The 17,064-nt window shown below is 31.3% G+C and overlaps 1 long non-coding RNA gene across 1 annotated transcript; it reads left to right on the top strand.

The window, feature by feature from the left end:
* The first annotated feature begins 15,058 nt into the window (after positions 1 to 15,058).
* On the top strand, positions 15,059 to 16,875 carry LOC111378293. Its single transcript, XR_002699841.1, has 3 exons — positions 15,059 to 15,318; positions 15,647 to 15,883; positions 16,636 to 16,875. It is a non-coding gene; the product is annotated as an uncharacterized LOC111378293 (long non-coding RNA).
* The last annotated feature ends 189 nt before the right edge of the window (positions 16,876 to 17,064 follow it).

Below are 17,064 nucleotides of genomic sequence, written 5' to 3'. Positions count from 1 at the left end.
TTAGTAGAACTAAATTTAAGTTGATAATATAAATTAGGGGCCTTATTAATTTATTTGCATTAATAAAATAAAATTAGTAGAACACGGTCTGGACTGAAGTGATGTTTAAGATATTGTTGAAATTTCTAAATAAATGGTAATGAACTAGGGCATTTTTTTGGTACGGTAACTTTGGGGGCGGGGATATCTCCAATTGTCATTCTAAAATCTAACTTTTACGGATTTCAGGTAAGTAAACTTTCAATTGTCTATGAAGATATATTACTTTGTTATATGTAGTTATATGCTATCTAGATTGGTATTTATGTACAATTAATATGCAATCATTATGTTTTATGTCTAAATATTTTTAATGATTATTCATCATACCAATAAGAGTTTTTTAATGTCAAGGTGAGAATGAATATCTTCTTTTAAAAGGATATGTATCCTAAATAATGTTTTCGTTACGGGTTGTATGTCAATGCGGTGACATGGCTCACTGTATTTTGATTAGCTAGACTATATACAAAGTAAGCTCACATTCTCAATATTAGGGTTTTTAAAGAAATGAAAGAAAAAGGGAATATATGTTGAGAAATGTTTGGTTTTATTTTATTTTAAAGTAAATCATATGCATGATGTTTATTTACTAAGCGTTCATTCCATGTTATTCATCTTCATTTGTCAGATGATGAGAGTTAGGTGATGCGATGCCACTACTTGAGGCAAGATGGGCTAATTATATTCTAAATTAATCATTTGTACTTCTGATAAATCTCATTGTTGTTAATAAATCATTTTGGATGATGTATTTTATCTCACAAAATTGTTTAAAATTTTATTATTATTTTCAAGTTATGATGTCAATGAAGTTCATTGGTGTTAAAATAAATTTTATCTACTTTTGGCATTTATGTTGATATTGATATATTGATTACAGCTTATCAATCCCCTTTTTCGAAAATAAAAATTCAAGGATTGAGATGAAACTACCTTGCTGTTTTTCCTGATTAAAGATAGACTTTTTTGCCTTGATTTCTTATAAATGAAGGAAGGAATCTGTAAAACCCCCCAAATTTAGATACATAGATTTGGAAGTATTATCATTTCATTTTCTCTTAAAATCATAAATGCAGAGAAATGATAAAAATTTTCCTTAATATAATGAACATCGTTGACTTCATTTATAAACATAACTTGTAGAAAACTTTTGCACTTAAATTTCAACAAAAAAAAAAAAAAACCATAACATAAAATAAATGTTAACCGTATTGACACATAAGTTATATCCCCCAAAAAGGAAGTGCACTGTAAATGGCCCTCAAGATGAGTGTTATGTGTTGATACATTTCGCAGACCCACTGGGGCCCCTGGCCCACCCATGCTGAACCACGTGGCATTTCAGGCGAGGCCCCTAAGCCAATGAAGATTGAACAACACCAGCAAACAGCTCCTATGACGTGGCCCATATTTTGTATGCTGAAATGCAATAGCTGAAGTGGTGCATATGGCCGAGGCTCTTCATACCGAGGCCCATTATACTGAAACCGAAGTGCAAGATAACTTGTATCACTTCTCTCCAAAGATCTGATCTTACACAAGAATCCTCTTTGAATGATTGATGGGACACCCATCATAGAATGCAAGTGTCTTGTCTTGTCAAAGTAGCGGCGACTCTGCCAATTAATAAATGTATAGCAAGCTAGGTGGTCAAACTTGATTCCTACAATTTGACATGTAAACTAACAAGATGAGGCCACGTGTACTCCCAACTGAGGGCCAAGATCTAACTTGTAACACTATAAATACTCCGCCATATACCCCATACAAAGGCGAATGCAAGATCCAATACAAGAACAAATATTCTCTCTTTTACTCTCTCTCACTCTCTTACAAAGATAATTCAAGATTACATACACATTCTACAAACCACGATCGGTAATTATTATACGATCATTATATAAATCTCGTCGAATTTCGAACATTGTTGTCCCGCGCCTTTGAGCCGCTCTCACATCCTCAATCTGCTCGTTCCAGACTGTCCACGTGTCTTAGCGTGTTGGACTAGGCTTGCGTGTGCGTGGGTGGGTCCAATTTCTGTTGGCAACATATTTTAGGATCAATAGATTAACACCGTCTATGGAAAACCATACTATAACCACGAGCAATCATGTAGTGAAAGCTAACTGAAATAAACATTCAGGCATCCTCCTTGAAAAAGGAATTGTTCTTGAAAAAGAGCAAGAGAAAGCCCTATAAGTTGAAATCTAGAAGAAAAAATGAGCTCAGATGAGGATATACCACCAGGAGGGTAAGAGAAAATGCAGGGATAGCCCCCAGCAGCTCGTCGTAGGCCCCACCACCATTACCATAGAAGTGGTACAAGAATGTGCCCAAATCTCTAGAGAAATGGCTGCCATGACCACAAACATGAGGGACATTGTTAGCCAAAATATGGCCATGAGAGAGCTCATGGCCCAAATGCAGGGCTAGGGGGGTTTTCCTATGCCTCCTACATGCTCCAAGAAAAATACTAGCAAGAGGATGAGGTCCAAAGCCAAAGGGTTGCTACATTGGAGTACAACTAGGGTGATATTCCCATTGAAAGGGAAGTGGAAGTTGACATTTCTTCCAACTATGCTTCAGGCCGACCTACTGAGGTCCTATATAACCAGAATAACTTTCCACCTACATACGAGCCAAACAAATACCCAGGAGTTCAAGCAGCATTTTTGACAGAATCAACCCAGCCGAGCCAAGGCGTAGGCAACAATAATAGAAAATGAACAACAAAATTCAAATACAATAATATCTAACTACTGTGACTTTTTGTGAATCATCCAATACTTCTACTCAATTTAAATATTAGCGAGTTACTTCAAGGAAGCAGGACAATTATTAGAACGAAACAACATAACTACCAATAAAGACATAAAAAAATTACCAAAAGATAAAAGAAAATTTGGATAATCTGACTTGAATTCAAGAAAAATTTGCAAAAATTATTAATAGAAGAAAATGAAATGTGTAAGTTCGAATTAAAATTTAGATTTAATTGTCTGCTCAATTGTAATAATGGATCAATGAATATGGTTTAGCGGCAGTTGTTTAACATTTTGTCCAATTTGAGGGTTTTATATTTACAGTTGTGATGATTGATGGGTATTTGGATGTGATTTAATTATTTAATTGAGATGTATAATTGTAGAATTGAGTTGAATTGAGTTATGTCCAATATGAATGTATATTTTTAATTGAAATGTGTTAAGTTTCAATTAGGTTAAATAAAAATTTAGACTAATTTATTTTCAAATTATATATATATATATATATATATATATATATATATATATATATATATATATTTGGATAAACGGTTTGACGGTTTGAAACAATTTGTAAAGATTGAAACCTAAACCAAATCACTTCGAATTGGTTTAATTTGGTTCAAAGCCAAAACATTGATGGATTTATGTGAAACCAAACCAACAATTTCGGTTTGATTTTGCGGTTTGACAATTTCGTTGTGCAGCCCTAGTAAAAAGTGAAACTTGGGTAGAAGGTAGAGATAAATCTTTGCTAACTTTGCAGTCATTTTTTGTGATTGTATACTCTTAAGTAAGACTTGCCCTGTTTTATGTAAAGATATAGTGAGTTAACTTAATTGAATAAGATTGCTTTAAAATCAAGAGAAGTAAATCAATTAAATTAGAAGAATGCGATATGATGCACATAATTGATTATTGTTGAAATTTGGTGATTGAAATTAAAGGGATAGTTATGGTGAATTCATGAACCATAACAATTCTTGTACACCAGTTAAAATCCTAAATTGTCTATTTTCACACTTTTTAATTATTTTTGTAGAGTCATAATGTTTATGGTCTGAATTTAAATTGCTTTTAAAAATTTTTACTCGAATAGAAGTTAGACATAGTTAAATCAATAATTAGATACATAATTCTAGTGCGAACGATAATTTGGACTTTTCAAATTTATTTTACTACTTGCTTAATGGACACAGTACACTTGCGATTGCTTCAGAATCATTTTGTAATTATTCTTGCAGCCCAAAAATTGTGGAATCTTAAGTGCAGCAACACGGCCACTTTTTTGCAAAACAATATTTATTCATTTTCTTCTATAGGTCTGTATGTATACTCTAATTTTACAAGCTATCGAAGAGAATTTATAATTGATGTTTGCATTGGTTCTTGTCATTCTTTCCTCGCATCAGGAACGTGGTGGACACTCATCTTGCTTCTTTCACTACTATTTACATGAGTCAAATTTCCATGTCTTCATAATCTAATTTCTTTCCATTACCCTAATTCAATATACCACTTCAGATACTTACAGAAGATTTCTAGCTAAATAGAAGAGTAAATGTATTTCACACTGGGAATTCTGAACATTATTAACCCTAATTATAAATGTATTTCAACTAGTTATATTTTAACGCAAATAACCCAAGAAAAAAAAAATTAAAAAAAAGCTGTGATATACGTTTCACGAACTAAAATATAATTTGTTGCAGATAACTTGATCAAATTGTTTTCATCCATTTATTTTATTTCGGAATAAGTTTTGAGATTGGTTGTTCCATCACCTCACATAGCTTAACATGCACATGGCTTTTTGATTCTACCTCTTCACATATTTCATCTTGTGAGATTTTGACAAAAAGTAACATATTGCACATTGAATGGAGTATCATCATCCTCGGGAGATTACATTCAGGAAGCCATCTCATTTAGTTGAATCATGGTGATGTAATCTATGGGTGATTGATCTTGGAATGGAATCGTGAAGTGAGCATCATCCTACTAAGATTCAATGAACATCATTTTCTCATATGAGCTATTACAAATGAATTCATCTGATAGGAGATGGATGAGATTTACAAGCAAAATGCTTCAATTTCACAAAATAAACACTGCGTCCAATATTTCTCCTTCACCATTGATACTAATATATTTTATGATTGAGATGGATGGATGATCATAGAAATGTACAAGCAAAATGCTTCCTACTAATGCTCACAAAATATGTTTCACAAAATAAACACTGCATCATCTATTTATTTATTTATTTTTTTTGGGAGACATTTGATATTTCTCCTTCACCATTGATAGTAACATATTATACGATTGAGTTGGACGTTCAACACTAATATATTATACAATGGAGACACCAATCTTCTCATCTAACTAGACCTTTTTTGTTGTCTCTCCTTCACCACTGATACTAACAATGTGGGTTTTAATAAGATAGTGTGCCACGGACTTGCAACCATTTCTCAACGCCTGCAAATTAAATATTAAATTAATTAGTTATTAGTCAAAACAAATTAATCGTGGAAGAAAATTAAGAAAAGGAGGATACATACCTTGGAATATATACAAGGAATAGGAGGCAATCCTTTCTTGTTTCTACATTTGCTGCAGTTACATATTCCTCGACACACTGGGCATATCCAACTTTTCCCATTCTCATTTGCTTCAATTATATTCTCCCCATATCTGTACCAATACGTAAATATTAATTTCTTTGTGTTGGGTTGTGTGCCCATATAGTATAGTTTTGCTGATGTAAAAAATAACAATATTTTTATTGAATAAAATTATGTTTGATTTATTTTTTGCATTTATTTATTATTGAGCATGTGAAATTAAAGTGCCTATGATCACTTGTGATAATATGAGTTGAGTACTTACGTTGAGAAGTACAGTGTGACACAATTTATATTTTGATCATAAATAATTTGTTCACAATCTACGCATAAGGGTTGGCACCTTATATTGGAAGGTTGTAGTGTTGACCAATTCACTATTCGGGTTTGTGATTTGTCCTTATCACAGAAATAGTAAAAGGTGACACTAGTACCCTTGGGGTGTATTGAACGGACCACGTGTTGAATTTAATTCTATGGCATGACCGTGCGGAGAATTAAATTTCACTAGACCGCTGTGTATTTCATCCAAATCCCTTGACAGGATTATATATATCTTTTCGTAATTTTAATTGTTCTTTGATTCATCAATGGGTGAGATCAATTTGATTGGTCAAATATCTCGATGAGTTGGGAACTTGAGAATGAGCGGAGTAGAGAACATGAATTCGTGTCGGGAACCGTCGCCCAGATGGGTAGAGTGACTACTTAAGTATTTTCTGTTGAACGGTTAAAATCTGAGCTCAGTGTTTAGCAACGGCTAAACTTCGATATCTGTGATTAGTTCACAAGACCGTTGAAGAAAATGAAACTTAAGTTAGTGAGAATAATTAGAGGGGCAAAACGGTCATTTATGCTCGTACCTAATTATCGGATCTCGAACAGGGATAAAATACATATACAGCAGGTTAGAGGAAAGTATTACAGATTTAATGGCTTTTGTGATCTTATATATTCCAAGAATTCAGTCTTTTGCCTTTAGTGGAAAAAGCAAAGATTAATAATTAGATTGGGTGGTCTAGGGTCGACTAGACATGATCTAATTATTGGAGCTTGGATAATATATGTCCGATCAGGTCCCTATGGTAGCTCTATAAAGTATTGGAACTTAATTACTGTAATTATAATAGTTTTGAGCTTAATTATAATTACAATAAAGTTTTGTACTTAATTGTAATTACTATGAAAGTTAAAAACTTAATTGTAATTGTAATTGAAGTTCTAGGACTACACATATAATTAATGTAAACTAATTGGAATTGGACTTAAATTAGAACTCCTCTTGAGTTTTAATTAGTAATCCTATTTGAATGTGGAATTGTAATTGTACTAGGATTGTATCATCTTTTTCTCTATAAATAGAGACTAGATGAATGAAAAAAGACTACAACAATTATAATTCCATAGAATTCAAATTTAGAGAGAGAAATATTTTATTTCTTGATTTCCAATTTCAAGAATTAGTTTCTTGATTAATTAAAAGAAGGTGCCCACACGCCGGTGTAGTTTTTCCGTTGGAGAATACCATAGAAGGCTTGAAGGTTTGAAGCACCAAGATTCTTGCAATTGAAAGAGACGGAAGTTCGTGGTTCAGAATCAATTCAAAGGTGGATCATCGAATTTGGGTAAAATATTCAAATTCTTTAATTCTTGTTATAACATACACGTGAACATCTAAACGATCTTGTTTTTGAATTAAAGAAATTTTAATTTCTGATTAATTCTACTTCCGCATTACAACACTTTGTACTTGAATTCCATTGATGTACCGAACATACCTTATGTATAGACAATCTCCACATAACATCCCAGTCGACCCCTTGCATCTGCTGCATTGAGTGCGACGGCCTAGAGTTTTCTGTCTGTCAATTCAATAATAATTCATAGTACTATAACCTGGAAGTAGTAGTTCTATGAGAAATATTGGCGAGGTTTATCCCTTTAGAATTATGTTTTTTAACTAATGCTTTACTTCCCAGCAGTTGCAGTTTTCTTCTTTTGCCAGATTCTTCTTTCATCCGTATGTAATTCCTCAAAGACCCCTTCATTTCACTTGAAGTAGATTCTCTCTAATTGAAGTTACCAAGCATGGTATATTACGTATATATATGCAGTGGGAAGCGGAAGAGTCCACTCCAAGAGTGGGAAACTTCAAATATATGTAGTTAACAGGCGGGAATCAATTTCACAATTTTCATATAATGAGCAACAAAATAACCCTACAAAGGTCAAATGACTCATACACTGAAAATAGGGTCCAACGAAAAATAAATCTTTCTTGATAAAGCAAATGATTTGTTCCAACAATTTCGAACCTTAATAATTAAGGTCCCATTCTACTAAAGCTCTCAAAATAAATAACTAAATAAGCAATAAAAATAGAAGACCTCAAGCCTCAAGCTAGAAGAAAGCTCGACTATTGGTAACAAGTACAACAAAGCACAAGCAATTGCACAGGAATCGAATTATGGCATACGATGATTGATGGGAAAGGAAGATCGAGGTGCTCCGCCATTGAATATGCTATTTTTTTTATAGTCTAATACTTCATTTTTCTATTTTGGATATGACGGCTTTATGATCTTTGGTTAACACTTTAAGTTCCAACTATAATGCCATATGTTGTTGAAATTTTTTTGAAATATGTTGTGCCATATTATGCCGTGATTTCGTGTTCATTTCAACTGCTAACTTCCAATTTGTTCTGCAAAATTTATGTGCCATATTAGTGCTAACTTCCAATTTCTTTTGCTGACCATACAATGCATTTCTCTGTCAGGCAAACAAATTGGCATATTTCTGTGTGTATTAGCATACGACAAAGGATATTGATAAGTTCAAACATTCTTCGGACATTTGTTGCAGATAATTAGTCATTAAATTAAGACTGTTCTTCGTGTTATTGTTATGCTTCCTGGAAGTATCATTAAATCATATCCAAATGTGCAGCACATCACCATCCAAACGCAGAAGAATGTCCTCTTTTCAAGTTAACACAATTGCACGAGTTTCATTTTTCTGTATTTATTAATATATCATGCTCTTGACAATTGGAAACTGTTTTTTGGATTCATTCATAACATAAATAGGATAGTTAGAACCATTGATGGAACACATATTAGAAATAGACACTATTATCGTATTTTGGCTACTACAATACATAGTCCAGACATTAATTTTTTGTAGCCCGTGCATGGCAAATATTTACACATCGAGTAGGATATATGGCACCTGGTAAAGGTTAAGATATCATATATTATTTTCAAGAGTTCCATAATGAGACAAATCTAAAAAGGTGTAGGTTTCGTAACACCCGACAAAAATTCAATCATCACTCCTCCAGTAGAAACGTTATTAAGAGGTCATTTGGAGTGTGAAAATAATGATGGAATATCCTTGATGGGATGCCTAGCTACTCGTTTCGAGCTCAAACAACGGTCATTTTGCAACAAGGACTATCCACAATTTTCTTAAAACAAATGAGAATGTTGAAGAAGCATTCCATAAAGTGTAAGAGCCAGATTACGAAGAATTGGAGATAGACCTCCACGATGAGGAAGATAAAATTGCAGCTGAATTGGATGCGATGATCGATGAAGACATGTCGTGGAAACAATTACGAGATTACATGTTGCATCAACTAAGATAAGCATTCCAAATTTGTTTACAGTGCTTGCCCTAATTATAGATGAGGTAGGCGATCGCTTAACGCTCTACTTTGGTGAGGATCCAAAAAAAATTATTTATTTTTTATTTTACATGTATTTTTATATATATATGGTCCCATATTTAAAATTGATCTAAGGTCTCCAAAATCTCAGGACTGGCCTTGTTTGTTTTGGCACTCGTTGTATAGTGCGACTTCATCTTACATTATAAGCAGAATTAAGATTTCAAATGGAAAATAGATATTTCTATTTGGTTGTTCAATGTTTATTTTTAAGGGGTAGTGAAAAATAAGAATTGCACGCTAAAACATGTATAAAAAATTGTGACAAAATGAAACGGATCTTAAACTGTTGCAAGTGGAAGCATCGTTGCTAGGTGATTACTGAAGTAGGGGTAAAATTGGAAGACGAGGTATTACCTATGAGATAGCAGGGTATAAAAATGACTTAAAATTGACATGACTACACCAAAACATGATTGTAGAGGAAATTCCATTTTCTCAAGTAATTGCTGCAAAGCACACACTACATAAATAAACTTCAAAAGCTTGCTTTGGAGGTTTTTTTTGTCTTTTTTTTTTCACTGTTTAAATCCATGGCACCTTTTATGAAATCCATCAAATCGATAGATTTTTACCATGTCTCATATTCTCTTCCAATTTTATTCCTTATAAATAATTATTGTCAATCAACATATTTTGTTCAAAATTAACCTACAAATAAAAATAGTTGAAGTAAAAAATTACTTTATAATTAAAATATTATTTATAAGAAAAATCATACTTGTATAAAAATTTATTTCTGAATGGAAAATACTACTAATAGTGTAGGGGTTGTAAAATGGTTTGCACATTTCGGTTGGCTAAAAGTATCTTCAAGAGACTCTTTATGTTTAAAGAGCATATTTTATAATTTAGAGTGTAAATATTTTTAAGTAATATTCGAAAAAATATTTATTATTTTTCCTTATATTCTATTTTCCCTAGTTTTCCTTGAAATTATTATATTATTTTTTCCAATGAAAATTGAAGCACTTTGAGTGTATTTAATTATAGAGAGTGAGCTTGACACACTAAATTTGGAGAGATAAACTCTCTTTATTTTAAAATATTAATTTAAGTAGTCTCTTAGAACATAATTTTAAAGGTTAATTTTTAAATTAAATATTTAAAGAACCTACTGAAAATGCTCTAATCGCCAATTCTAACCATGGGTGGAGGTGTTAATATCTCCAAGCTATCTTGCCTTCGATAGGATACACCTCATCGTCAAGGTGCCACACTTCTCCACATGGGGACAGTTCATCTATGCAGATGGTTCTCCCATAATTTAGTTAACGAGAAGTATTTTTTTCCGTAAAACAGAAATTTTTATTATGGAACTTTCATTTAAATTTAAACAAATCGTACATAAAATTCATTTACAATTTCACTGGTGGTACTTTCGTAGATGCTTTGCATTCCATGGATGAGGCTGCGCCTTCCATCGATACTTAAAATTTTATAGGTCTCTGATCAAACCTCTTCCTTGATTCGATAAGGACCCTCCCAATTAGGGCTTGGGGTTCCCACTCCCGACTATTTAGAAGATAGGAACACTTTTTGTATCACAAGGTCGTTCGAGCGAAAATGACTTTTTCTTAACTTTAGAGTTATAATACCTAACCATTTTTTGCTAGTTAATAGCCAATTTTGCTTGAGATATATCTCTCATTTCTTCCAGGGAAATCTAGCTGAAAGAGCTACAATTCTTCTTGAAATACAATATTTTCAATTTGAAATTTTGCTATCCAAAAAAATGGGTCTTAAATTGAGGCTAAAAATTTAAAGCATAACTTATTCGGTTGAAAATTGATTGGTGAAAATACTTCAACTCTATTTCACTCACTTGACACTCCAAATTGCATCCAATTGATCATATGTGATATTCAATAGTCATTTTATGATTCAAATCAATTATTGACAAATCATATGTGATATCTATCTTTCGAGGCAGTCTGTAGGCCCCCACTTATTAAAGCTTGCACGGATTTTTTAAGGTAGTCCGTGAGTCCTCATATTGGAGCTGCTCATATTTTTTAGACAATTTGTAAGATCTCACCTAGTTGACTACTTATATTTTGAAGCCCGACTCGCATATGAATGTACAACTCAAACTTAGGGGACTATTGTTACATCTATAAATTACGTAGCATGCGTGTGATGGAGGAAGTCTCACATTGACCGACATGGCATCGCCTATTTAATTTAATTGGGCCTATTAATCAAAAAAGCCTCATCTTGGGCATGGAGCTCCGTTCATTATCAACATTTGGCCCATTTACATTAGCATGAGATGCGATTGACCATATCTACATTCGTTGCAGCTAGAGATCCTTCAATTGGTTATTCCAATCATAACGTGTCGAAAGTTGCTCGCATAGGCACGAGCGGGCACGACATCTGTTGTCCACGTTGCCATTGCAAAAATCGGGGTCACCTAAGCTCATTATCTATAATCTAAGTGTAAAAATTTTATAAGTTTTCTAGCCAAAATTATTATTGTATGCCCTTTCCATTTTTAGTATGCTTTTACATACGATTTTTTAACCATTTTTTAGCTATCTTCCTCTTTCTTACTCATTGGAACATTTTTGAAAATTTATTTACTTAACATTTTTACTACATGTTTACGTAAGTTGAATTAATATATAGCATCGGCTATCTTGGTTTTTATATATTTCTATATATATTTTTTATTTTACTCAAACGAAATATTAATTAAAATAATCTCCAAACCCGTTTGTCTAAAATACAACTTTTAGTTTTTGCACTTAAAAAATAATAACGTCTATAACTTTTAATGCATACTTGGTAAGCTCGAAAGCTTTCCTGTAAGTATTTACATATCATCTACCATATATTAAAAGTATGCATTGAGGAAAAACTAGGGCTGGACAAAACTCTCGAACTGATCGAACCCGAACCGAACCGAACCGAACCAAACAAAACCGAATCCGACGGTTCTTCTCAAATTAAATACCCGAAGGGGTATTTGAATCAAGAACTGACGGGTACAGTTCGGTTCTGATTCTCGGTCAAGACCCGAAGAATCGAATAAAAACCGAATCTCCTCAATTTTTTAAATTTATTTATTTTAAATAAGCAAAATTATTTTATTTTTTCTAAATAAATTTGTTAACTAGTTAATTTAGTTCAAATTACAAAATATAATTTTTCTATTTCTAATTTTTAGTTCAAAATCAACTTAATCAAATTGATCTCAATTTTATCCAAATCTGTTACTCTACTATAGTGTCGTTCCTACTGGAGAAAATCGAATAAAAGTTCTACAACATTTCTCTTAATTATTTTGAGCTCGCTATCTTTCTCTTCCTATGATTTTAATAATCAAATTTATGAAGAATTCAGCAAAGAGAGACGTAAAAGACACATAAAATTAGACTACGTTATTTTGTAAGAGCTAATATTGAACATATCATTAAGTAAATTAATGTAACTTTGTATATATTAAAAAATTTAATTATAATACAGAACCGAATGGAACCGAACCTGAACGGTTTCATAATTAAATTTGGACCCGATGATTCCACTTACTAAATACCCGAAAATTTCAGGTCAGTTCGATTCTCGTTAGAACCGAATCGAACCGGACCATGTCCAACGCTAGGAAAAGCTTTTGAATATCAATTTTATCCTTACATATTTAGTTATATGTCAATTCTATTATCATATATTCAATATAGTACCGTTTAATATAATTTAACTTCATTTAGTATCCATTTAAATGTAATGCTATTAATTAAAGTAAAAAATATTTTTAATTTCTATAAATGGTTATTTAAGGCCATCATTTGAGTTCCTTAAACAATACCCATTTTTCAATTTCATGTTGAATAAATTGAATTAATGCTCTTAATAAAAATCCTTTATATTTTTAGCCATATGCCAATTCTACCCTTATATATTTAATATAGTAACATTTAATATAATTTAACTTCATTTAATGTCCATTAAGTGTAATATTTATTGTTTTATATTGGAGCACTTAAATTTTATATTAATGAAATTATGTTTAATTACTTAACTTACATTATTTAAATTAATTTTACCACTTAAAATCTAGACGTAATTTTATTATAATTATACAATAAAATAAATCAAATGTTGCATTAATATAATGGTAGATTAATTATCAAATAAAATAATATTTATTATATTTTTAATATAATTATGTATGTACACGAGTTTTGATTTTAAGTGATTAAACTTAATTTAGTTAACCCAAAACTATGAGTACTCTAATATTAAAAATGAATTCTATACTTAAAAAAAGAGACTACGTGAAATCAATTTTTAATTATGCCATCTTTAATATATTATAATATTATTATATACGTACATGTATATATATTATATTATTTATTATTTATTATTTATATACGTGAGTTTAACTTAAAATCAACATTCATCTAATTATATAATTATATTATAATTACAATATATATAAAAATAAAATGTGGAGATGGATGAGAAATGTTCAATTTATCATTTTGTCCTCATATAACATTTTTAATATTTTAATTCAAAAATTATAAATTTCACGTGTAATTAATTAATAGTTGATAATACAACTATTTAAATACAAATGGCGATAAATTGAAAAGAAAAAAGTGCTTACATGTGATCAACAGTTAGGAGGGAAAGAATCAATGATGGGAGAAATTATTCATCAATCTTAAAAACCTTACTAATTACTCCTAACAATTGGAAGTTACTTACACTTCCCATATTTATATCTACACGCTAAATACAAGCTTTACCTCTCAATTAAACATTTTCACTAAATCCAATTTTTTAAGCATTAATAAAAATTTATATTATGTGTTCTAAAAAATAATTAATATAGTATTGAATATTTATTATTGCGTGTTCCTTTTTGTATAAGCATAAAAATTCATGGTAATCATGTTACTTACTATATATAAATATATAAAGAAAAGAAAATATTTTTATCTTGGTACATTTAAATGAAGAATTTTTATTCCCCCATTTGTATTAATCCCATTCAAAAGAAAAGGAAAACTTTTGTCTAAGATTTTTCACTACGATATCTATTTTGGATGTAACTTTGGTTTCTAATTTAAAATAAATGCTATGGATTAATATGATGAGCATGATTAATATGTAATTTTTTGTTTCTAAATATGTTTAGATAATAGACTTTTATTTCCTTTTTTTTTTTATAGGAAAAAAGTTTATGGTACAGATAGTATGAGTAATTTTTTTAATTTGAAAATTATTAGTTTACTTATATGTAAACATTTTAAACTTAATCAAATGTATATCTTTTAATTTGATTTTTCTTTGTATGTCTGTACCACAAAATTGGTCGATGCCTTTGTCCTAAACAAATCATTATATTTCAATTTATTCAACATTTTCACTTTATGTACGTAATTTTCACAAAACTTTTTTTATATGTATATTCTTTAACAATTTTAATTTTTTCTTTTAACATTATCAAGTGTCCTACTTTAAAAATACTATGCATATCATTCATGCCGCATAGAAGACGTGTAAGGCACGTGCTTACCACTAGTATAAGTAAATGAATAGATACTTTTTCAATTAATAAAAGTTGGAAAAAATGAATAGACCTTTTTTGCTTTTAACTTATTTGTAAAATCAATAAAATAGTTATATCCACGTGTTAATTCTAATGAAGGTTCTTAACTTTCTCTCATTTTTGAACTCATGTACGCAACCACATATTTTAGTAATAATTACAGGCGAACAAATTCTACTCAAGAAGCCCTTTGACACTCAGAATAGTACTAATGAAGGCACCAGTTTCCCAATATCAATAAATTTTTTGAGAATAGCAATAATTATAAATTCAAATGGATTGAATACAAAATAATATAAAATTAAGATTTATACTGAACATAGACTCATAGAGCAGTGGGACAGACATCAATAACGATTGATATTTGACACTAATTATCTGTAAGGCATAATTAAGGCTTGACTCTTCGTCTGGATGAGTGTGATTTTCACACTGAATCATTCAATTCGAAAGGGGTTTACAGAGTTCCAACAAAATTCGAAACACCATGAATATTACCAGGAATATGAAACACAAAGCAACAAAAATGCATTTAGAAGAAGATTCTTCAAAGTTATTTTGCCCTCAATCACTTCCCTTCACAAACTGGTAATTTTCATATCTTCTTAATTATTAATGAGATTCTTGTATTTGCCTATTGGGGTAGTTTGCTAACTGAAATATCAGCTTGTAGAAATGATATAAAGTTTAGGGTTTAGTCGGATGAAATTTCTGCATTTTTTTGCTTGTATATATAATAAATTATAATGTATTTTTGTGCGGAAGATCCTCAACAAATTTGTTAAAAGATAAGGTCATCAACTCTCCAATGTTGTTAGACTTACTGATTCTATTGATTCTGTCCGTTATGGCTACTTTTTACTCTTCAAATACACTGGAAATTCAAATTTTAATGTGCATGTATTTGACTTGACAGCCACTGAGGTTTACTATCCGCCTAATGGTAAGCGTAAGTTTCAAGGAACAAATACACGGAAGAATTCTATCTCTGATGACTCTGTAAAAAGTTTAGATCCCTTCACTGGTAAACCATTGATTCCCCCTAGAAGAAAAGAAGAAGAAAACAAGAGATTTGGAAGCTAGGTGGTTATGGCTTTGGCGTCCAAAAAATTAGTATTCCATTCTTCCTCATCATCATCTGCTTCTGAGGGCTGTAAGTATATAATATTCTTCAACTTAATTTTGATTATTCAAACCCTTTTGCATATTGAACAATTTACATGTGTGGTCTAGTTTAACAACCAATTTTGGCTTCTTTTCTGGATTTTCTAGAAGTATCAACAGAAATAATCTGCTTCTCTTGTAGGAGAAGAGTTTTGAATAAGATTCATGGAGAGTTTTTCTTGCTTAATGAATAGAGATGATAGGTAGTGAAATAGTAGGAATTTCTGTATAAACTTTTGGCTTTTCACTTGCAGTCGAGAAACTTCATCTAGAAGTTTGTTTCTTTAAGTTGTTTAGGGGAAGGAAGGTAATCCAACCATGCTATTGAATAGGCCCTTTATCTTTCTTAAAATTATTTTAGCAGACGCTTTTAGGCATCACCAAACATCTCCAATTGGCATTTTTTCTTGTTCTCATCAATGCATATTCTGCACTTGTTTTGATTATATGCCTCTTCTTTCTTCTTGATATTGTTTATCTTTAGTTCGTCTTGAAAACTTAATATATGTAGTTGCTCTTGTATCTTAAAGTCTTAGAATAATTGACTGCAGAATATGTCAACAAGATGGGGTTCACATATTAATCATCAGGACATTAGGGCTAACTTATTCATTTTTGCCTTTATCAAACTGACTTAAATGAAGAGGAAACTTAACTTTATTTTGTTTGTATTTGACACCAATTATCTGCTTGATTATCTGCAGAAAAGGTAATTTTTTTAAATATTTCTGATATTTGCAGCCCAAAAAATTAATATAATGGATGAAGATGTTGCTATTTCTGAAGAACAAAAACACTTAGAAGAAGCATTGGTGAAAACACAAGAACGGGAAGATGATTCTACGTGTGTTCCCATTTCAAAAGCTCAAGAAATTGCACTGTTTGATGAGAATCAGACCACCACAGAAGCTGGAGAAAAAGAGGGCCATGAACCAGCGTTGGACAAATTAACGGCCTTGCGAATTCACAATCAAGCGGACCAACGAAAACAATCACATGCTGTATTAGAGAAGACTCAAGAACAAGGTGATTACATCTGTGATCCCAATTCTAAAATTAAAGAAGCGTTAGCGGGCGAGAATCAGATCACAGAAGCTGGACAAAAAGAGGGCAAACAAGCCTCCAGCTCTGATTTTGATTTTCAAAACCTCCAAAAAAAAAAAGTCATCA

Source organism: Olea europaea, unplaced genomic scaffold, assembly GCF_002742605.1.
Source record: "Olea europaea var. sylvestris unplaced genomic scaffold, O_europaea_v1 scaffold180, whole genome shotgun sequence".
Lineage (NCBI taxonomy): Eukaryota > Viridiplantae > Streptophyta > Magnoliopsida > Lamiales > Oleaceae > Olea > Olea europaea.
The sequence above is the reverse complement of the archived record's forward strand: the minus strand, read 5'-3'. Positions and strand labels throughout refer to the sequence as shown.